The 25195-nt window shown below is 37.5% G+C and overlaps 1 long non-coding RNA gene across 3 annotated transcripts in view; it reads right to left on the bottom strand.

The window, feature by feature from the left end:
• The window catches only part of LOC122453706, a 260333-nt gene extending 236556 nt beyond the window's left edge, over window positions 1-23777 (bottom strand). The window contains exons 1-2 of one of the 3 annotated variants that reach the window (XR_006273144.1): window positions 23583-23777; window positions 22970-23151 (exon numbers count right to left, since the gene is read on the bottom strand). This is a non-coding gene — a long non-coding RNA (uncharacterized LOC122453706). Of the gene's footprint in view, window positions 1-22969; window positions 23513-23582 lie in introns of those variants that run through there. The other 2 variants (XR_006273145.1, XR_006273143.1) reach the window with 2 other exon arrangements.
• Window positions 23778-25195: the final 1418 nt, after the last annotated feature.

Here is a 25195-nt window from a genome sequence, read left to right as displayed (position 1 = left end):
AAACCACATTAAGTGCCCTGAAGATAAAACCCTGTGCTGCTAATTTGTGACCCCCAAAAGCCTCACTCGATGCCACACATCGCATTCCTGTTTCTGTTTATCCGTCTCAAATCAAAATGGTGTCATTGGATTTTGGTTCTTGTTGTTATTTACACACCTATTAACAGATTCAATAAAGGGATGTTAATTCAGTCATGCCTCAGGATAACAGAGAACAATTTTATTTTTATTTTCTTCCATCTTGAATCATTCTCTTTCCTCAGCTTTCATAAAATGAGACCCTATTTTTTTCTTCCCATCTTCCTTACCATTGAATTGTGGGTTTATTTTTCTTGATGTTAACTTTTTCTCATAACTTAAACAGTGCCGATTCCTGAGCCTGTTATATCCCTCTTATCTTCTCCCTCTTTCCTCTCCTTAGACAACTTTATTCATAGTCCATAGGTTTATACACCAATTATGGTTGTGCACACAAAAGCACATGAAAATTGTACTATTGTACAATGATCTACACCTTTCCTCTGAGCTTCAGACCTGTAGTGCCCTACCCCTTGGATTTTTTCACTTGGATAGTTCAAGGGCAATAGGTCAAAGTCAAACATGTGGTTTTCCTTGAATCCTGGCTCTCTTCCTCAGCACCTCTCCACTGGCCACACTGAGCATGAACGGCACAGCCAGTAACCCAGGGGCACCTTGTAAAATGCCCTCCCTCCAAAGCCTCCATGTCCATTACCTAATAAATACATATTGGGTAGGCCAAAAAGTTCATTCGGATTTTTTTGTAACACCCTACTGCTTTCTACTCTCTTCTTTTCTCCCACCATCATCACAATCCAAGCTCTCATCCACTCTTTCTGAATTATTGCAGGAACCTCCCATCAAAGATATATATATGGTTTTCTATACTACGGCCAGAATATTCCTTTCAAAATGCAAATTCTGATGATATTGTGCCCCTTTCTGCCTTTCCTGAGGAAAATACCAGTGGCTTCCCAATGCCTTTAGTTAGTGTGAAAGCTAAAATATTGATACATACTCCGATCTTGGCCTGCTTTTCTTTTTTTAGGCAATGTTTTTTTTTATTGAAAGTAGAGTTTATTTACAATGCTCGCCAATCTCTGCTCTACAGTAAAGTGACTCAGTTACACACATATATACATTCCTTTTTTATCGTCTTTTCCATTATGGTTTATCACAGGATATTGAATATAGCGCATCTCACCTTCCTCATTCCCACACTGGGTCGTTGCTCCCTGGAGGGTTCCTCCCCGTTCCTTCCTCCTCTGCTAGAGATTCCCTCATGCAAGAACCCCTACTGTTCTTTTAGACCTCCATTCAGCCTCAGTCCTGACTTCAGACAGGAAGTAGTGCCTGACCTTCCTAATTAGGCAACACTATCACTGCACCTTTTTCTTCATATTTTCCTAGGTATCTCTGCAGCACTTTGAAGAAGGCCGTACTCTCTAGAATGTAGGCTCTACACGCAGGACTCTCTCTCACTGTCATACACACTCACACACACTCACACCCTCACAGGCACTTTCCTTATCCTTAGAGCCTCAGATTCTAGAACAGTGACAGGCTGAGAACAGAGTCTCAGATCAATTAATGAGCAGTATCCAGACTGAGTCCAAATGTGAAATTTATATCAGTTTGTTTTCCTTAAGATTATATGAACCTATATGAACTAGATTTTCTTCAAAGTATATATAGATAGTGCATATGAGTGGAAGATGGTGGTATATACATTAAATTCAGCCCCCAAAAATGAATATTTCCTGATATAAATTAAAAAAAACAATTTTTTTCTATTCCAGTCTTAATCAATAATTTTATAGTTATATTTTAAAATTTCCATCACAAATGCAGATATTTCCAGTACCACATGTTGAGACTAAGAATATACTTAACTTTATTTAATGAGATTTGCTTGTATTCCAGCCAAAACAAATGTTTTCTCCTTTCATAGCATAGAAGACATAACACATACATCTTAGAAATTCATCACAATTATCAATATGAATACCTGAACTTCATAATTTTGGAAAAAGTTCAAATTAACAGCTTCTGGCTTCAATTTTCTTCACCCCTTCATAAGAGCAAGAAAGGCAGCCACATGTTTGGAAGGCTTAGCAATATTATTTAAATCCCATTTAAAAGTACAGTACAATGGTCCCTATATGCCATGACTATTGAAGACTGAAGCTGTGGCTTTTGCACACTTAGAGAACTGGAGGAGGAAGTGTGAGGGAGTAGAGATGAAGAGGAAATAAACTTTTAAAAAGAAAAAAAAAGGAGGTAATGAACAAGTCAGAAGAGACTTTAATCCATTAGCAGCATCTTGATAATCACATTTGACAAGTCTCCACTCCAAAGATTAAGACCTATCTCCCAAGGAAGAGAAGGAATATGAGCACCCTCAGGAATTGAGAATATTTCTTTTTCACAGAGTCAGACCACAAGTGATACTTCCTCTCAGTTTATGACAATGATTATAGTTGTGCTTCTAAAATGATAATACTCCTATAAGTATCAAATGAAAAGAAATAGAGGAAGAATGGAAACAAAGCTCATTTAAAAAAAAAATCCACATACACCTAAAAAATATACTTCAAAAAATAGAGCTTTCTTCCTAGATTTTGTTTTTCAAAATTTCAAAGGCAGGACAAATGCCCTTAACAATAGGAAACACTAAGAAAACCTATAATATAAATATGTATTTTGTGGTCTTTGCTAAAACCTGCTTTTGAAGTTATATTTCATGGTGGCTGCTTTAGAAATGTCAATACCACAACAAACTCAAACTTTTCATAATTTGATCTATTCCCCAAGACTGATGTAGCATTTATGTAACTGTTTTTATTTCTTTTAATAAACTATTATTGACTGCCTCTACAATTTAAAGAATTCCAAATATGAATGAATATTTAGTACACTTTTCCCTTTTGAGTAATCAGTGCAAAAAGATATGCAGGAATTTAAAACAAATAAACAGCCTTTTCCCAACTCTGAGAAGAAGCCTCTGGAATTATCCTGAACATATAAATGTCAGTAGAGTTTTGCCAAGAGAATGCACTGGTCATAGCAAACACCCTCTTTCAACACAACAGAAGACCCTACACATGGACATCACCAGATGGTCAACACCGAAATCAGATTGGTTATATTCTTTGCAGCCAAAGATGGAGAAGCTCTATACAGTCAGCAAAAACAAGACCGGGAGCTGACTGTGGCGCAGATCATGAACTTCTAATTGCCAAATTCAGACTTAAATTGAAGAAAGTGGGGAAAACCACTAGACCATTCAGGTATGACCTAAATCAAATCCCTTATGATTATACAGTGGACATGATACAGTGGAAGTGAGAAATAGATTTAAGGGACTAGATCTGATAGACAAGAGTACCTGATGAATTATGGACAAAGGTTCGTGACATTGTACAGGAGACAGGGATCAAGACCATCCCCAAGAAAAAGAAATGCAAAAAAGCAAAATGGCTGTCTGAGGAGGCCTTACAAATAACTGTGAAAAGAAGAGAAGTCAAAAGCAAAGGAGTAAAGGAAAGATATACCCATTTGAATGCAGAGTTCCAAAGAATAGCAAGGAGAGATAAGAAAGCCTTCCTCAGCGATCAATGCAAAGAAATAGAGGAAAACAACAGAATGGGAAAGACTAGAGATTTCTTCAAGAAAATTAGAGATACCAAGGGAACATTTCATGCAAAGATGGGCTCAATAAAGGACGGAAATGGTATGGACCTAACAGAAGCAGAAGATATGAAGTAAGAGGTGGCAAGAATACACAGAAGAACTACACAAAAAAGATCCTCATGACCCAGATAATCATGATGGTGTGATCACTCACCTAGAGCCAGACATCCTGGAATGTGAAGTCAAGTGGGCCTTAGGAAATATCACCACAAACAAAGCTAGTGGAGGTGATTAGTCAAGGCTATGGTTTTTCCAGTAGTCATGTATGGATGTGAGAGTTGGACTATAAAGAAAGCTGAGCACAGAAGCATTGATGCTTTTGAACTGTGGTGTTGGAGAAGACTCTTGAGAGTCCCTTGGACTGCAAGGAGATCCAACCAGTCCATCCTAAAGGAAATCAGTCCTGGGTGTTCATTGGAAGGACTGATGTTGAAGCTGAAACTCTGATATTTTGGTCACCTGATGTGAAGAGCTGACTTTTTTGAAAAGACCCTGATGTTTGAAAGATTGAAGGCAGGAGGAGAAGGGGACGACAGAGCATGAGATGGTTAGATGGCATCACTGACTCAATGGACATGAGTTTGGGTAAACTCCGGGAGTTGGTGATGGACAGGGAGGCCTGGCATGCTGCAGTTCATGGGGTCTCAAAGAATCAGACACGACTGAGAGACTGAACTGAACTGAACTGAGGAACATCTAGGAAAGGTACTTATCTTTTTCTACTAAAGCTGAAGTGAAAATATTTGCTACGTACTTATTTAAAAATACCAAATCTTGTTGATTGACTTCCTCTACAAGTTCAATTTATTAGCTGATTGCTCCATTTGAACTGGGCTTCCCTGGTGCTTCAGACAGTAAAGAATCCACCTGCAATGTAGCAGACCTGGGTTTGATCCCTGGATCTGGAATATCCCCTGGAGGAGGAAATGACAACCCACTCTAGTATTCTTGCCTAGAGAATTCCATAGATAGTGGAGGCTGGTGGGGTATAGTCCATGGGGTTGCAAAGAGTTGAACACAAGTGAATGACTTTCACTCCTTTCAAACTATGGTGCTAGAGAAGACTCTTGAGAGTCCCTTGTACAGCAAGGAGATCAAACCAGTCAATCCTAAAGGAAATCAACTCTGAATATTCATTGGAAGGACTGATGATGAAGCGGAAGCTCCAATACTTTGGCCATCTGATGCAAAGAGCTGACTCATTGAAAAAGACCCGGACACTGGTAAAGATTGAGGGCCAGAGGAGTAGAGGGTGACAGAGGATGGGATGGTTGGATGGCATCATTGACTCAATGGATATGAGTTTGAGCAACCTCAGGGATATAGTGAAGGACAGGGAAGCCTGGCATGGTGCAGTACATGGTGTCGCAAAGAGTTGGACACTATTTAGTGACTGAACAACAATAGCCCACCCTATTTTTTCTAGGACATGAGATTTCCTGCCTAGAAAATCAAGGAACTACTAAAAAGAAAGGTATAGATACAGCAGTACTTACTGTGGTGACTCAAGGACAAATAGCAGATAACCAAGGAGGGTCTTGGAATGCAGGAATGGAAAAACCAGACCCTTATCACCCTTCCCTCTCCCCTGTTGTAACTATTAATGGAACAGTATAACCTGTCTCCCCTCCTACCCCATAGGGAGGAGGCATTTGCCTTACTCTTTCCCCCACCCAGTATATGTGCCTCATCCAATCAGCAAATGACCCACAAGACCCCTATCCCACTCCTTGTACCTTGAGTATAAAAGTGGACTAAAGACCCCCATTCAACGTCAGTTCTCCCTTGAGCTGGCCCGCTGTTCTAACAGCATCTCCCACTCTAATAAACTTTATTTCCCTCTCATTCTGACTCCTGTCTGGAAATTCTTTTCCAACCCATGCCCGGACCATGACACTTAGTAAGTACTTAATAGAGATTGACTAGCTGTAGCTTTATTTAATGTGTGTTCAATAAATATTTAACCTTTTTTCAAAGTTGTATTTTACATTATTTAATGAAGCTATACCTGGATGACTAAATTGATATTTACCTTAAGAGGAATGCCCAAATTAGACCCACAGTAAAGGAGAGTAAACAGCATCACTGATGCCATGTGATTTATGGGAAATACAGTTTTCCTCTTTTGATTCTAATTACACACATTTTCCATAAATTAGTCATCACACAGGCACACAATCTTTAGGAAACTTACAGATACCTTAAAGGAAGCAATGACTAAAGTGGAAATATTTTCTTTTGTGAATCTACATGTCCTATATAGTTGGAATTAGACATCTATTCTAGGTTTCATTTCCCAGAATTGAACTATTTTCCTTGCAGGGGTAAAAATCCATGGCTTAGTGGCTTCTGGACGTATACACACCAAACACACACAAGCGTCTGTCACTTACAAGAGAGATACTCTCTGGAGTCTGGAATTCTCCCTCCAGCAACATGCATTTAACCTCCATTTAGGTCAATGAGAACTATGGGCAGGTACAAGGGAGTAGGAATTTTTAGCAGGTAATTGTTATTGCAACAGAGTTTAGAGAGCACTTCACAGAAGAATCAGAGGTGAACTCACCTTAAATCTTTGCTTTCAGCCAAGAATAACCTAAAACCTAAAGCATTCTTTCAAAAAACCTGACTAATTAAAACTCAGAACAAAATAAGTTTCCTTGAGTCCTCTGTTTCTCATTTCAACCCAGTGAACTTTGTATAGTTTCACTCAAGAAGAAAATAAATACTATGCATGCTTGCAAAGTTGCTTCAGTCCTGTTGGACTCTTTGTGATCCCATTGACTGTAGCCCACCAGGATCCTCTGTCCATGGGGTTTTCCCAGGCAAGAATACTGGAGTGGGTTGCCATACTCTCTCCTCCAGGGGATCTTCCTAACCCAGGGATTGAACCCACATCTCTTATGTTTCCTGCATTGGTGGGCAGGTTCTAGGCCAATCAGTTTGCCAGAAATTCTCCATTAATCTAGAAAACTACTTTCTCTCAATACATATATTCAAATCACACTCAGATCAAGTTGTTTAAAAGAAACAAAACTGTACATGTCTGGATCTCACATAATTTTGCATTAAAATGTAACAATTTTGCAAAATAAGGGAGGAAAGAAAAGTCTTACTAAACGTTGATTGCAGCCAGTGGACACAGGACTAAGAATCGTATGCAAAGGAATCCAAGAAGAGCTTGGGAAAGAAGGGAAACAGAGAAAGCCGTCAGACCTGAATGGGTTCAGCAGGCAGGACTCAAATTGTCTACGTGAAATGGGTGGTGTAGCCCAGGACACCAGATAACTCAGAGGTTCTCCTGGCTGTGACCCTGATCCTCGGGGCCTTTGTCTGAAGCCATGGCTCTCTGTAAGTCCCTTCAGACTTAGAGGCAATCCTGCTAAATATTATTGTTGCCTCACATAGCCTCCCCCTTGCATCCTTCTCCCATCCACCTAGAGTCAGCTGTTGATACTGGGACATGAGCCCTTTTCTTTTCTTGGGGACCCACACATTCTAAACTTTCAATATTTATTTCTGAACTTTCTTCATGCCCCCAGCCAAAGACAGTTTTATCTAACAAGCAAGAAGATATCTTGATTTTTTTACTTATTAGGTAGTTTTCCAAATATTTTGCCCATGTCCTGAGTTCTTTGACTTCCCTGAAGAGTGGGCTCTTGAAACTCAAAACCTAAGACTTTACATATTTTTACTTTGTATTTTGATGTGTCATCTCTTACCAGAGTTTTCTGGAAAGGACCAAGAGGGTCAAAGAAAATAGAAAGTATCTGTTAATATTTCAAAACTTTAATTCTCCTCAATTATTTATGCACAGTATTACAAGCCATGAATAAAGTTGCAGAATTAATGGAGAGCATAAAATTGGGTGAAGCAAATTCAGTAAATGAAAGAACTATAAGGAAAGAAATAAGGAAGAGAAAAAGAAAATAGAGAAGAAAGTGTGTATTTGCATTCAAATATGTGTGTTGGTGAGGTTTCCAGGCTTCGATATGACACTGAGTAAATAGAATTGGGAGTATATACCATGATGTTATCTAAGATAATCTTAGTGTTTGAAGAAAGACATGAAAAAAATCTTAGAAGTGCTCTGTTGTGACATCAGATTATTAAATAAAACAATTATAATAAGCAAATAAACTTTTAAGCACCGAAATTTTAAGATGCACATCAGTTTTGCACATGACTGTAATAAAAACCTATGTTTTAATTGCATTTAGCAAAATTGCTGAATCCCAAAACAGGCACTGTCACTTGTAAGATCTTCTAAAAACTCCCACAGAGAAAAATATCTCCTCTGTCCCAATCCCAACTTTCTCCCACGGACCTCTCTCTAAAGCTCACTTAGTATTTTGGTCACAGGGTACTGATGAAGAGATATAATGAACAGAGCTAACAATGTTTTACTCACTTTCATCTTACCAAGTTCACTAGTTTTTAAGGTAGCAAAAGAAAGAGAAGGTCCAACAAGAAAACACCAGAAAATCCTGCCAACCATCCCTTGATAAACATAACTCATTGAAAATTTTTGTGAATAGATGACATTTTAAAAGGCAAAATCTTCTCTATTCTTAGTTGACAAATTCTTTGGAAGCTTCTTAAAGGAATAAGCTGGCAATGCTCTCACATTTCAACTTTAAAATGAAAGGAATCTCTGAACTTTCCTTCTTTAGCAACAAACTCCCTTAACCCCTTGCCCCACTCCTATAAAGAAAAGAAAACAGAATAGGTTATGATCCTTATAGGCTATGATCGTTAGTATACATATCCCCCTTTTTGCTTAGAGCCAGATATAACATGGAATCTGAGGTTATCCTTCATACCTCATTAGTCAAGTTTAGTACTATTATTTTTCCCTTTAGATTGCATTTTCATGATTAAAAATGGATAGCTGTGACTTGGAAATAGGAAACTGGACCATCTCTGAACTAGAGCAAAGTTGAAGACAACTCTAAATATTTCAAAATATTTTGAGTAATTCCGTGAACTTTCCTGACAACTGGTCATTCTATCCTCACCGAATCCTGTGATACGATATTACATACTCAAAAGTCTATGATACAAGGAAATACAACTTCAGGGATAGTAGTAGGGTTTTTTTCTTTTTTTCTTTTCTGTTTTCTTGTTTTAATTGAATGGTTTATCCAAGCAAGTCTAATTAGTTAATAGTGATATAGCTCTAGAGTGGTGAGTGCATTAAAGATATTCAGAGTACTGGTTCTCCAAAGCTTAACTGCATGTGGCTATTGGATCACATATCTACTTTTCTGCCGTGTAAGAAGAAAACATCCCAGAGTATAAGTATTAGTTGGCTTTGTGGTGTAGGGTTAGTGTGCCAATCTGAGGTTAGAGCAGAGATGGGATCCCAAGCCCTGGGCTTTGTATTATATAGTATTGTATTTTTGATGTTGTACTTAAGGGTCAATTACTGTTTCCATTATAAACCCTGTTTTTCAAGGGTTTATAGCTCACCAATTTTCATTTTGGTATGCAAGCTGCATGAATACACAGGTTTTAAAAATAGCTTAAATTGGGTAGAGCCATTTTTAGATATAAAGCAGTAAAACACACTTTTCATTGGTTTTAGTTTGTTTTGGAAGTTTCCAATTTAAAAGTTTATTCTATCTTAAAATGCAAAAACGTGTGCTTTTCTTTCCTGCATCTTCATAACAACTTCGATGGTAAAAGGAAGCCAGGGGGGATACTGAATAACAATTCAAGGAGGAAAACCATTTAAAAACCTTTTTTGTGTGTGTGAAGATTTGTGGGTGAATGTTATTCCAGTCAATGTTCTTCAAAATCCATAAGCTAATCAATCAAAACTCCCTGAGCATGGGCACTATTTCATGTCCCTGTTGTGATAGGTACTGTAAGAAATGAAACACCTCCCTGTCCTCAATGTGTTTGAAATTCTAGTTAAAGAGAAATACAAAGACAGCAATATTCCTTATAACAGCAAACATACATGGAAGCATATAAGTGAGAAATCATGTGACCTAGAATTTGAGGTAAAAGCAAAGTCATTTACAGAGATGTACAACTTACTGGTGCCCTGCAAAAAGAACAAGAAATTCCAATGTATGGTAAGGTAATTGCCCAGATATGGAAATTTACCCATCTAGGGTCATTCACTATTAAGAACCCTTGCCCTGACCATGAGAATTCAAAAACCTCTACCAAAAGGCAAAGTTGTTTTCTCTGCCATACTGAATGCTTCCAAATCATAAAACAAAATTTCCTCTTGCATTAATTTAAGTTAAACTTCTTGAAAAGGTCCTCTACACCAGCTATTTTCACTCTGTCACCCAACTCCCACTTCCCAACCTATTCCAGTCTGGTCTCCAGCAGCACTACATGGTTCCTACTGCTTTTGCCAAATGACCAATGACTTCCTTGTTGCTGCTGCCAGATAAGAAGCCTTTGCTTTCCTCTTTCACTTAAATTTATCTTGATTTAGAAGATGGACACAGTTTTCTAGCTTTTGTCTCATAGTAATCTTTGTCATTTTTTTGTTCTACCCACCTACTCCCCTCACTGTGCTATAGGCACCTCTCTCTCCTCTCAGAGATGTCCCACTGCTGTGAAGTTCTGGTGGGATATCGTGGCTACATTCCATTAAGGAAGCTGAAGGGACAGAACCTTCTTCTCTTTACCCCAACTCAGGATGCAGTGTTTCTAGGCAGGACTCAGCCAACTGCATACTTTCTCCAGGGATTTTAACACCGGATCAAGTCAGGGTGTAGAGAGGGTTAGACATCATATTCACGTACTGGCAGGGACAGAAGACCCTACAGTTCTTGCTGCATCACACGTATTATAGTTCATGTGCTGCATTTCTCCAGAGCTCATCTGTTTATGCTCATTTTCCAAATCTAGTTCTCCACATTCAGTTCTGTTATCTCCAGATATTCTTCAGTAAATTTAAGTTTTGCTTAAAATAATAGAAAGTGAAACTTTGCTGGTGCTGAAGCTCCAATAATTTGGCCACCTGATGTGAAGAGCCGACTCATTGGAAAAGACCTTGATGCTGGGAAAGGCTGAGAGCAGGAGCAGAATGGGGATGACAGAGGACAAGATGGTTGAATGGCATCACTGACTCAATGGACATGAGGTTGAGCAAGCTCTGGGAGATGGTGAAGGACAGGGAAGCCTGGTGAGCTGCAGACCACGGGGTTGCAAAGAGTAGGACATGACAGAGTGACTGAAAAACAACCTTTGTTACTTATGAAAAAATGTTGATTGATATAATTTCTAATCCTTCAGCTCTTCTTCTTTAGAGCTTTCATTTTCTACTCTTTATTTCTTGTATGTTGCAATTCTTCTGGATACTTTTAAACATCCCTTCTCATTTCACTGTCTGTTACCTACATGGGTTATTTTACTTACTCCCTTGACTTCAGCCATCACCCATATACTAATGACTTCTAAATCTAACTAGCCATTCCAAATCTCTCCTCATATTTCTTTATTCACACTATTTGTTTTTTCATTTATTCTACAAATATTTGGTGAATTTCTACTATTAGGTGGCTATATGATAGGCAATGGAGAAACAAAGCAGTGTAGTTGTCCATTTAATGACGGTTAGTCTAGTGGATTCCATAATCTGGTAAAATATATGATTCCATAAACTTTAACCTAATGGATGTCATAGTTTAGTGGATTCCATAGATGTCATACAATATTTAACATCTCTACTTGGATATTTCAAAAATAGTGGATTCATCAGCTTTCCCTGACACTTATATTCAAATATTTCTCCTATTGGGTTTCTATTTCAATGAAAACATTCAACTGCATATGCCAGGAACCTGAGCATTACACTAATTCTCCCTCTTCACTCCATCTCAACCTCTGCACCATTATTAAATCCAGTCTGTTCAATGTTCTCTGGATCTCTAGAATGTGTCCACTGTCTGCCATCAATTTTGCGGCTGTTTTATCTATATAGGTCTCCATTTCCTTTTTTTTTTTTTTTTTTTACATCAACACTAGTCTTGGTTTTGGGTTGCAACCAGAGTAAACTTGACAAAATTCAAGTCTACTTGTGATTGTGTTTTGGCTAAAAGCCTTCAAAGGCTCCATAATTATCTCAAAATTAAATGTAACCCCTTTTCAAATCTCCTCCTCCTCCTTGTTACATTTCCAACTTCTCACTCACTACTCTACAAACTCCTTTAGAAGTTTGTACTTCTAAGCTATTGAAATTCTCTCACATCAGCAAATGGATTATGCTCTCTCAACTCTCTTGCAAGGCATATCTTCTCAGTTCCATATGAATTCCAACCAGGCCAGTTCCATTCATTGTTTAGGTAATTTATCTTTCCCTCTGAAGGTTTACTCTTCCTACAAGACTCGGTTATGTCCCTTTTTATGAATTCTTAAAACATCTTGCTTTCTTCACATCCTAATATTCATTACTCTGTATCATTAATTTTCATGTTTTAAGGGTAAATTTCACTATAATGCAATGCATTTGAAGGCAGAAATCATACTTTTTTTTTTTTTACACTGCTTTATCCATAGCACATAGCAGGTGATCCATAGACATTAGTCAAAACAAATGAATCTTAATATTTGCCTTAGCAAAAATTCAGTATCAAACCATAAAAATACCTTTGTTTTGTCCAGGCTTTAAATACACTGGATAGATTGATCTGACCATTAAGAGAGAGCTTTGTCTATCTGAAAAGTATGCTGCTCTTGTTTATAAGCTGTGCCTGTTGCATCAGTTATCAGATGATAAACAGCAACAACTCCTAGAAGTCCCCTCTAATCATACTTCAGCCCTACCACACTATCAACACCCTATTTGCTTTGAAATGAGTAATGTTTCTGAAAATATTTTAGAATCCACTAGGACTGGCTCCTTAAGGATTACAGAAATCTAGTGTCCCAAATACATAATTACATCCTTCTTAAGGATCCTAAGAACCTACTTTTTTCCATTCCCATTTTCTTATCCTTTTCTTTATTAACTTTCTTCAAAGGTAAAGAAAAGTGGTCCTGAGAAGAGATCTAGGGTAAGAGAATGTTCTCCTTGGTCGTTTAGGTATACATAAAAGATCATTAAGATCTAAGCTATCTGAGCCCTAAGGCATAAGTTTGAAAGATTTATTTTGAGCTGAAGAATAATAATTAGAAAATAAATAGTATTAAGTACATTGTATGTGCCAGGTGTTACACTGAACTCATACAGGACAGGTAAATAGGCGTGCCTTCAACACATTATAGACCAACTTTGTGATACATGAGAGTACCTGAGGGGTCCTGAGACACTTTCAGGGATTCCACAGAATCGAAACTACGTGCAGTATAAACACCCTCATTTTCTCATGTGTATACAGTGGAGTTTCCCAGTGGCTGCATACTATTTGATGTGACAGCAAATTGAATGAAGCAGCAGATATGAGAACTCAGACATTGAAGAGATTTGCTAAAACAGTGCCACTCTTTTCAGTAAATACTTTTGCTTTGGAAAATGTTACTTTTCATGAAAAACAGTTTGCTAATGAAGTGAATTTATTGTTGTTTGAACAATAAATACTTTTTTAAAGATCAGCTTTAAATTTATATTAGGGTAAATATTGACAGATATCCTATTACTTAATGTCCTCAATATTTTTTTTTTTTTAGTATAACAGGATTATTGAGACCAAAAAGCTTAAGAATTGCTGACATAGGCAGTAGAATAAAAGTAAGAAACATACAGCCATTATTGATTTCCCACACTGAACATCACTGCAGCTGAAACGAGTCCAAGTGTGGCTGATGACCAATTTTGATGCAGTGCCCCATCTTGCCGTCTCCTAGTCTGTCTTCCAGAACTGCAGTGCTGGGATAAAGAGAGAATCATAACCAGCACATCCATGTAAATGTAAGCAGTAAGTGGCTGAGGACATTCTATGTAGGACACTATATTGCCCATTCTCTCAGATCATCAATTCAAAGACTATTGTTACTTAATGCTTATGGAAGTCCATTTTATTGAATATGTCTCTACTGGGCATTAAATTTTGATTTACATCTGGGTAAATTAAGGAGAATCTTTGAGTACTTTTCTTTCTCCTTTGTGTGTATTACGTGCCCTGTCTCAGCTAATTCTCAACAGTTATTTGGGTATCAGGACAAGAAGATGTGCCATCAGTGTTTGTAATTGATCAGTTCTTGGCTAAAGCCAAAAGAAAGCATCACTTCATTCCTGGTGGACTAGCCTATCAACCATGTAGCAAATTACTTCTATCGACAAAAGTATTCAACTATTCTCTTATTCAATGTAACCATCTCATACTCTGAAAGAGTGAATACAAAGTCAATGCAAGTGTCCTCAGTGCCTTGGGAGAGGATTTTAAGGTTTCTCTTTTTAATAGACTTTCCCTGAGAGTAGCAAAGGCACCATAAAAAGAACAGTTAATGAAACTTGCTTTCTTCATTACCAAGCTTAATATAAATACTTCAACATGTATGTTCTTATTTTTTGTTTTTTAAATTATTCATGGGGTCTATCTTTACTGGAGTTGGGTGGTGGTGATATACAAGAATAATTATTGCAACAGAAGAGAAGTAACAGAAATTAGTGCAACAGAAGAGAACACAATATTTTTAATCACAACTAATAAAAGGAACAATTCATAATCTGCAAAAAAACACAATACAATAAAATTAAGAAAGCAGGTTAATCCTTAATTTAACCTACATTAAATAATTATCATGTAGAGGTAAAATCATAGATAATTTCAAGGTCTCCAGAAAACTGCAGTTTAAGGAAATGAGGTCTTAGATTTTACACTCTGACATCACCTACTTTTATTTTTCCCTCCAGTACAAATTCACATCAGAATCCCTTTCCTGCGCCATTAGCAAGGTAACTGCCTTACCTAACTAGCATTGCCCCTTTTCATTTTGGGGTACGCAAGCATTTGCCACCTACACTCAGATCATGGTCTTGTGAGAGGCCCAGAGCAACCTTCTTTAGAGCTATCAAAGCCTTCCTCATTATCCTTTATGGGCTGTGCAGAAAACATCTCAACTATTAGACATTTAACTGGAGGGCAGTAGGATGCGTTTGCTGGCCCCCTCCAGTTCCTTGGGTAAAAGCTCTGTTCATAATCAGTTTCTGGTTTTGTAAATGACCCTCAAGAGGTTCCTTCCAGCCCACTTCAGCTCCCTCTTTAGCGTCCCATTGATTTTCCAGACTTTAGGAATGTGTCCTTAACTGCCTGTTTTTCCAATGGCTGTTTCCACTGAATGCTAAAGGAACACTTTGATACTCCAGTCATTGAGAAAGGGATGTCTTGAGAACTAACACACCATTTATACCAGTACAGTTTACAATAACATTTCCTGCAGAAAGAAGGTGCCTTTCTCAGAAAGAGAAGGACAATTTCTGCACCCCATTTAGTTTCAAAACTATAAGCAACACCCTTGTTTCTTGTCAATAAAGAAGAAGATAGAGTAGCAATCATAATACATAAATGATATTATTTGTCCCCAGAGTGCATACCAAATAGTAACTTGCTCAAAGAGCTTGTATGAATTATGAATGGCAGGAAGGCACAGAGAGGAAACTCAGTACAGACCCACCCCACGCTGCTGTTACATGGATACTTTAAAGGCAGAAGCTTTGCACAACAAAGGACACCATAAGCAAGGTGAAAAGACAGCCTTCAGAATGGGAGAAAATAATAGCAAATGAAGCAACAGACAAAGGATTAATCTCAAAAATATACAAGCAACTCCTGCAGCTCAATTCTGGAAAAATAAATGACCCAATCAAAAAATGGGCCAAAGATCTAAACAGACATTTCTTCAAAGAAGACATACAGATGGCTAACAGACACATGAAAAGATGCTCAACATCACTCATTATCAGAGAAATGCAAATCAAAACCTCAATGAGGTACCATTACACGCCAGTCAGGATGGCTGCTATCCAAAAGTCTACAAGCAATAAATGCTGGAGATGGTGTGGAGAAAAGGGAACCCTCTTATACTGTTTGTGGGAATGCAAACTAGTACAGCCACTATGGAGAACAGTGTGGAGATTCCTTTAAAAACTGGAAATAGAACTGCCATATGACCCAGCAATCCCACTCCTGGGCATAAACACCGAGGAAACCAGATCTGAATGAGACACGTGCACCCCAATGTTCATCGCAGCACTGTTTGTAATAGCCAGGACATGGAAGCAACCTAGATGCCCATCAGCAGACAAATGGATAAGAAAGCTGTGGTACATATACACAATGGAATATTACTCAGCCATTAAAAAGAATACATTTGAATCAGTTCTAATGAGATGGATGAAACTGGAGCCCATTATACAGAGTGAAAGTAAGCCAGAAAGATAAACACCAATACAGTATACTAACACATATATATATAGAATTTTAGAAAGATGGTAATGATAACCCTATATGCAAGACAGAAAAAGAGACACAGATGTACAGAACAGACTTTTGGACTCTAGGGGAGAAGGCGAGGGTGGGATGATCTGAGAGAACAGCATCAAAACATGTATATTATCAAGTGTGAAACAGATCGCCAGTCCAGGTTGGATGCATGAGACAAGTGCTTGGGGCTGGTACACTGGGATGACCCAGAGGGATGGGATGGGGAGGGAGGTGGGAGAGGGGTTCAGGATGGGGAACACATGTAAATCCATGGCTGATTCAATGTATGGCAAAAACCACTACAATATTGTAATTAGCCTCCAACTAATAAAAATAAATGGGAAAAAAAATGTATCTCCCTATAAAAAAAAATAAATAAATAGAGCCAGAGATGCCACATGAACTATGTGATGAGATTGCAAAGGTATATAATTTACATTTGACTTATCTCCAGCTCTAAATCTTATTTTAAATAATACAGAGACACTATAGAAGCTGTGCATCTTAAAATAAAATAGTGATTAAATTTTAATATCAAGTAAGCTAATCAATATAATAATCTGAAAAATCTCATGGGAATGGTGGGGTCTTCAAAAATATGTCCTCTTGGCCACTAATAATAACAACAGCAACAAAAATGCAAATTAAGAACAATAAAATACCTTAGGTCTTACAATATATACAGATGTGGAAGACAGAAATATAAGGAAACTTGGGCATTTATGTAGCATTTGGAAACATAACAGTGGGCATGAAAGGACTCTGCTTTGACCTGAAAGTTAGGGGCAAAGGCATTATTGTTTCTGTTGCTAAGAAAAAGAGTATTCATATTGTAATATAACATATTGTTATACTGCCCAGTTCTTTTTTAGACTCTGTAATAAAAAATTATAGTCATTTTTCAAAGAAAAGTCATAGAATGATCAGATCACAGCTCTATAAATAAAAATATGCCAGAGACTTTCTGTCTTGTCTCAGAATACAGTATTCATGTGTCCTATTTTCTTATTTTTTCCCTTTACCATTTTCCCTGAGGTTCTTCTGAACTAAATAATCAGGAGAAATTGGGAGGGAAAACAGGGAAAGAAATCCTTTTCTCCTGCAAAAAAAAAAAAAAATCATTGTATAGAAGAGGTTTTTTTTTACATACATTCACACACACACGCCCTCAAAAAGGCAATACTTGAGCTGAAACAGAATCATTATCAGAAAGTGTGTGTTTGGAAAAAGAAGAAAAAATATATAGGCAAGGACTCATCTGAATGATCCTAGTTAAGGGCCTTACCAAAGAGATAGCTTAAGTTATCTTTGAAAACTGGAGAGCCTCCCTGCTTGGCTGAGTATGAATTGAATGTTCCCAAAGAAACATTTCACAAATAGGGATACCCTTCCATTTCACACTGCTCTTTCTCGAAATAGCAACACCATTTAGCAATATTTCATATCAAGACAATTACACTGTAGAATTATTGTAGTCTTAGAGCTTCATTAAAATTTAAAAAAAAGTTAAATCTCTGTTTTGTTGAACACAAGAAATGAATAGTAAATATTGATTTAGAATGAATGCAAACATTTCCCTAGGAGTGGATAATTACTGCCTTTCTATGCAAAACACTTATATTTGAAGAAGCACTTCACTTACTTTGCCATGCGGTATACATTCTTTAGTACATTTTAAATTATACGTTGTCCTGGACAGTGTCTGCTCTATAATTTCTTGTGTCTCTACACCAGAGTCAGTATGTAATTTTAAACTACAAAGTTTCTGCCAACTAGGAGAATAGGTTTAACTCTTTCTGTTTGCTGGATTCACAAATTCTTACACGAAGAGATCTGGAAAGACATAGGACTGATGATCTCAGACCTGGCGCAGTTTGGTCTATTTTTTAGGCCAACAGAAATGCCACTAGTAATGACAACATATTTACAAAGCAGAGACTAAAATGGAACATAGGATTCTTGTATCTAAGCCAATTTACAGCCCATCTAAAAGGTATGAATTAAATAATTATCATTAGAAAATTTTAATGAACTACTACTAGTTTGAATAATTCTTATAGAAGGGTCTGGTTAAATAATGGACTATCATACTTTAGAATATCTCTTGTCAAATTCTTTTATTTTTGTTGCTTTATCCCTCTGCCAAGATCCTTGCAACAAAGCAGTATTCAAATTACATGAAGGAGTATATTTTAACCATTTCTGTATCACCTATGTATACAGTGACTTAATTCAGAAGTTTATGTTAGAATAGTTTTAACTGTACAGAACACACAAATTTTATGTTTCTATAAAAATATTAAATAGTACAAAGTTATAAAACAATATATATCATGGTATTCATTTTTTACCTGTAAATTTTCTGTTTATACTAAAGTAATAAAAATACTTGCAAAATCATCCCATATTAGAAAAATTAAAGTACCCACCATTCTATTCTGTTTCTATGAAATTTGACTATTTTCTTAAAGATTCTATATATTAGTGATACTACATAGTGTTTGTCTTTCTCTGTCTGGCTTATTTCACTTAAAATAACACTCTCAGAATGGTGGTTGCCAGAGGCCGGGGGCAGGGAAAAGGGGGGAGATGTATGTAAAGTACACAAATGTTCAGTTAAAAGAAGTCCTGAGGATCTAATGAACAGCATGGTGACTATAGCTATTAATATAGTATTGTAGACTTAAACATTGCTGCAAGTAAATTTAAGCATTCTCATTACACACACAAAAAAAAATTACAGCAAGGGGATGGATATATTAATTATCTTCATTTTGGTAATCATTCTACAATGTATATCAAATCATTATTTTATACACTTTTAATATAGACCATTTTATGTGTCAATCCATCCTCAATAAAGCTGGAGAAAACTATAAATAAATTAAAATGTTTAAGAGACTAAAGAATGAAGAAATGAAAGCCCACAAAATAATAAATGTGGAGTAAGATTACTCAGCAAAAACTAAACGAGATGAAACCAGGGGACTGTTTATGTGCACAAAATAGCAATATGTCCTGCTTCCATACAATTTTCACCATCCTATCATGTGAGATTCAGTCTTATTTGCTCTCTCTGGTTTCAAACTGCATACAGCCTCCTACCTTTTAGATGTATTAAAGTTTGCAATAAAAAGGAAGAAATGAACTCTAAGAGGAACAAAATCATTTCAGTGACTATAGCAACTATGAGTATACCTGAAGATTCATCAGTTTCAACCTTTTGCAAGTCATGTAGTGTCTTATGGCATCCACTGGGCTCTCTTATGTTTATATCCTCTCCCATTATTGGCTTATTTTAGGCCAATTTGTCTGGACACAATAACTGCTTGGGGAATTCATTAAACATGATTCTCAAGACCTTATTCCAGAGAGTCTGACCCAGTAAGTCTGGAACAGGGCCCAGGAAAATTTTTTTTTTTAATGCTCCAGATAAATTTTTATGATTATGTTTGGCAGATATGGTTCTAGACCTTCATCTAACCCATCCTCCAAGCAGACTTTTATTTTTAGTCAGTGTGGGCACTATCTTCACTAGCCATACTTGAGAGGATGCTCAGTGAGAAATATCCTCACAGTTCCTGTTTCAGTGTAAAAGGAAAGCACAACTAAGATTGACTTTAAGTCACACTAGAGTAAAACTAATTAATACCAGCCCTGTTTCTTGATGGAGATTTTGATAGAGGTGTGTTTTAAGGAACAGGAAGGTCTGAGTTACTCAAGTGCAGATTGAAAAGGGAGTGGGTACAACAAACGGACACAGAGCTGAGAGGGCTAGATGGAGACAAAACAGATAAATTATCTACATCACAAATAAGACTGACCTCTGTTCCTTGGAAATATATTAAATCTAATAGCTTTCTAAGGATAGACTTAATCTGCAAAAGACTGAGGATCATAGTGATGTTACTTTTTTAAACGCAAACGACAATTTAATACTTCACAGAAACTATAAATGGAGACAAAATTCATGAGCCCATGGTAAAAATGCCAGATTTGATCACAACCATGTGTCAATTCCAACCTCGACTGTGTCTCTGCAAGTGGTATCAAGAGATGTTTTGGAAGAGAACAGAGTAGCATTCCAGACGGCAGTGCTAAGGTAAACAGCACCAATGAACATTGGAGGTATTTGTAAGAGCATTGTAAGTGTTAGATGCTGAGTTGTGTCCAACTCTTGTGACCCCATGGACTATATAGCCCACCAGGGTCCTCTGTCCATAGACTTCTCCAGGCAAGAATACTGGAGTAGGTTGCTATTTCCTCCTCCAGGGGATCTTCCTGACCCAGGGATCAAACCTGGGTCTCCTGCATTGAAGGCAGATTCTTTACCATCTGAGCCACCAGGAAAGCCCATTTATAAGAATAAATTGTCAAATTTTAAAAATCATAAAGATAACAAATGGGCATGGTAATGTGTTTGACTTTGTCCATTATGTCCCTCCATATTCCACCACTTTAACGAGTGAATTATGTAGGAATTTTTGCCTTCTTTAATGTGTTTCTTAGCAGCACAGCAGGGCAACTGTGGACAACACACACCAAGACTCTTACTAAAAGAACAAGTCCCCATAACAGGGTCTAGATTCCAGCCTTTGATTACAGGCATTCACTGATTTTAGAAACTCCCTTATTTTATATAATCTAAGCTACTACTGATTGCAACACACTTCCCGATTTCTGAATTGTTAAAAGGTGAAAAAAATGAGCATCATAGAATCATAATATGTGAAAGTCTTCTAGAAAAAAAAACTAAAACAACAAATAGACAGTCTTTTGAGCTTGTAAAGTGTGTGCATTGGTCACTCATATCTGACTCTTTGCAACCCCATGGACTGTGGTCTGCCAGGTTCCTCTGTCTGTGGAATTCACCAGGCAAGAATACTGGAGTGGGTTGCCATTCCCTTCTCCAGGGGATCTTCCCGACCCGGGATCAAACCCCTGTCTCCCACATTGCAGGTAGATTCTTTACCATCTGAGCTACCAGGGAAGACCGAGGTTGTAAAGATGTTTATCAAAGAAACTCAAAGTTTAACAATTAATGGTCTGAGGGAATGGTCCATCCCCAAGTCATTCCCCAGGGCACTGATACCATGTGAGGATGCCATGAGCTGGTTAGAGTCAATGCGTCACAGCAGGAGAACCTTTGCCTTCTCAGATGAAGCTATGATAGACAATGGAAGAGCCATTGAGAGCAGATGTAAGAGCAGCCAGATTGGTGGAGGGGAATCTGTGTTCCCCACCAGAAGGAAGAGATCCTGCTACTCTGGTCCAACAGAATACAGTATACACCAACAACTCTTGACCACTGTAAGTTGTTTCTCCTTCTCTTTTCTAAATGGTAGTCTTAATGAATTTATCCCCCTTTTCCTTGCCTATTGTCTCTGGAGGAGGTAATTGAAATGACCATTTAGCATTCAGTGAGTGAACCATGAAATAATTACATCTGTATCATACTCAAAGCAAATACACATCCCTTAAAGACTCAGCTTGGACCTGGGATGCAGTAAGAGAGTGAGCCTAGAGTTTGTGTATCTTTTGGAAGGGGTAAATGTGTTTATAATACATAGGAGATTTGCATTACTTTAGGCAAAGGCATTAAAAAAATTGTTAATATATAAAGATCTTATGTAGAGAAAAATGAACCACAAGTTGTAACTTGTGAGTTTATACCTATTATTGATACTTGAGGGAGAACTTAGCTTTCGCTATGGGAATTGTCTCTGTGCTGCATTATTTTGATATATATCCTCTAGGATTGCTAGCTGTAAAATCACCTATGCTCTTCCATCATATGGAGACAGATCACCTAGAATGAATCCATCAGAGAGGAAAGTAAATCCTGGAGAAGGGTGTGAGAGAGTAAAAAAAACTGTGTGTGTGTGTGTATGTGTGTGCACACGCACACATGCTCATGAGAAGGGAGGGGAGAGGGCAGGAGAGAAGTGGGAAAAAGGAGATCAGAATCCCTAGAAACATGAGAAATTATGGAAGAAAAAGTTCGCATTACTGTCAACTGAGAGATGCCTCATTAACACAGAATAAATTGTCTTGTTTCAAATTTTGCAATAGCTTTGTAAAGGTGGGGTCAAATAAGAAAACTGTTACTGACTCACTGTCATTAAATCATTGCAAATGGAGAGAAAGTAGACTCCTATCTTGCTTTCACAGAGAAGCTGAATCTAAATTTACCACAATACACAACCAGAAAATATCCTGCTAATGAAGTCAATATCAAACAGCCATAACAGCCATTATAGCAAACTCTTGTTGAACTCCTATCATGTTCCAATCATTATGCTATTAATGATATGTTAACTCTTTCCATCCCCTCAATAACCAAATTAAGTAGTTTTACTCACTCCATTGTACAGATGAAAAAACTGAGGCTTAGAGAAGATAAACAATTTGCCCAGGTCGCACAGCCAGCTGGGGTTAGAACCCAGGCTCTTTGCCCTTACTCATCTGTTCCCTAAACCACCACACTCAACTTGGGACAAGTATAGTACTTCCCAAATACCAGTGGAATTCTTGTATTTATCTTTATCTCCTGTCCAAGTCTAGAATGAGAGAAAAAGTGTTTTCTCTCTGCCAACAATACCACTAACATTGCTACATTGACATTATTCAGCAAATCGCTTTCACTTAGTAAGCAGGGTGAGAACTCCTTGCCTAAACATTATAAACAAGTACAAATCCAGCTAGAAATAGACCCAAAAATTCAAAAGTAGTATAAGAAGTGAAATTTATTATTAATTCCCCTTCAAGATTTATTTTAAGACCAAACAGACTGTATATAAGTGCTGGACAACAGGACAGAATCTAATTAAGCCTGGCCGTTACTCAGTGTCGAGGCTCAGACTTACCCTATTTGAGTCCTTGCGGCGGGACACGATTTCAGAGCGTTGAGTGTTCAAAGGAATGTTACTTCTGCAAACAGCATTCTTAATGTCAAAGGATAAAGCATCCCAGTTGTGGGGAACGTTGTTGTACATCTACCAGGAAAATATTCATCAGCTACCCAGTTGGTCATTCGCTTTGCCTGTGGCTATTTAGACAAATTTTAGTATATATTTAAAATACCCACAAGATCTCCAATCTTAATTATAAAGCCTGAGAAAAAATGTCCAGTGAAATGTCCAGGTATAAAATAAGAACCTCTTTTTAACTCCTTTGCCTCAAGATTTACATAACTGTGAGGGCAAGGAAATCAAATGATAAAATAAAATACCAGATACTACAGATGAGAAATGAAAAGTTAACCAGCCACATGCCATTTTCTTGCTACAAGTTCCAGCAGATACCAAAATCAATGGGACTGAGCGTAGATGTAGTTTGGAGAGAAAAATCTCCCAGGATAATCAAGGGATATATTTTCAAGTCTATTTTGCCCCACAGAACTGTTTTGTTTTCTCACATCAATGAGCTAGAATAAAATGTGGATCCCATGATCAAGCTGGCAGAAGTCACGCTCCCTACCTGGATGCTCGAAAATTGTAAATCACAACTTTACAAGGATTTAACTTTTCCCTTTCCAAAATAATCAAATGTTGTGGCGAGGGGGCCACTAATCATGACAAAAAATATACTGCAGATTCTTTCTTTTGGTGCCAAGTCCAATAAGTTCTCTGAGTGAAATTAAATGCACGATCTTATTCCAAACCACAGCTTCCCTTGAGGATGTGCAAATCTCAAGTGGGGGCTGAAAGGCCAGTTGTATCAAAGCCCAGGGTTACACCCATTTTTTTCAAGTTGTTTTTTTTTTTTTTCCTTTTTTAACTACTGCCTGCAGTGTAAATGGCTCTGGCCCCTCTGCTTTCCAGCCTTCATAGTCAAATCAGCACTTCATACTTTCCACATTCTGCATCTCAAAAGTGGGCCAGTCCCTGACTTCTCTTAGTTTCTCACAGTTTTTGTTTATTTTAAGAGATTCTCTGCTGAACTCCAGGGAAGGGGGGAAAGGGGAGGGAGAGAGAGGAATCTGCTATGTTGTAAGCAATTACTGGCTCCATCTCTTAGATCTGCAGTATCACAGGAATTAGAGATGGAAAAGACCCATTAGGTCATCCTGTACACCCTGGGCCAGCACAGTGCTATTCCCTACTGTAGATTATCTCTTCTGAGAGTTTTTAATATGTTTCAAGGGAAGCCAATGATAACATGGTTTCACTTTATTTCTTTTGCTGCTTTGTTCTGTCCAGTCTACAACATGCCATTTCTACGGATGGATCTAGGGTGACTTTTCAAAGGACATTTGACTGCCCATAAGAATTACAACAACATTTGTGCTTTCCAACAAATACGTTCCATAAGTTCAGCATGAAAGCATTCACAAAAACAAATTCTAAACTGCCAACATTTAGTCCCAGGGATGGAAATATCACATATAAAATAATTTTGCATAGACATATTCCATATAACTAGTACATTATGTCACAAACATAGCTGTGTGAGTGTGCATATATGTTCATATAAAGTACATACAAATACTCATCATTACCCCAGAGTGTTTCTGTTTCCTTAAAGTTGTGCCAAATGCTGCATAATTCACGAAAATGTGATCCAAAATATTTAAGGTTATGTTTCTCACAATTTTCTTCTTATCTCTCTTAAGTCACACACTTTAAATGTCAACTCACATAGAGAAATATTTAATTTCAAAAATACTCCTCTACTAGGAAATTCTTAAACTCTTCCCCAAGTAGTTTTTTCTCCTTTGTTCATATCCTAAGATAACGGAGTGTTTTGACTTAATGTGTATGTGCCTGTCTAGGTATCCTTACTTGACAGACTACCAGTCCCATCCCTCAGGAACAGGAATACAATAGGAGGGAAACCTAGCAGGAGAAATGAACACATCATGTGTTCTGAAGTGACTGTCATCTTAACCATTGTCCTTGAAGCCTATTTGTGGAAGATCAAATCAATATTACTATGTGAAAGGATACAATTTTGTGCTAGAATCATAATCAATAGTGATAGCATGTGAAGTTTTTCTAATATCATATTCTAAGTGTTAGAGTGTTTTCTAGGTATAATGCAGGATATATTTTCATTTGAATCTGTTTAATAAGTTGGCCCATCTTTGATAT

Source organism: Cervus canadensis, chromosome 15, assembly GCF_019320065.1.
Source record: "Cervus canadensis isolate Bull #8, Minnesota chromosome 15, ASM1932006v1, whole genome shotgun sequence".
Lineage (NCBI taxonomy): Eukaryota > Metazoa > Chordata > Mammalia > Artiodactyla > Cervidae > Cervus > Cervus canadensis.
The sequence above is the reverse complement of the archived record's forward strand: the minus strand, read 5'-3'. Positions and strand labels throughout refer to the sequence as shown.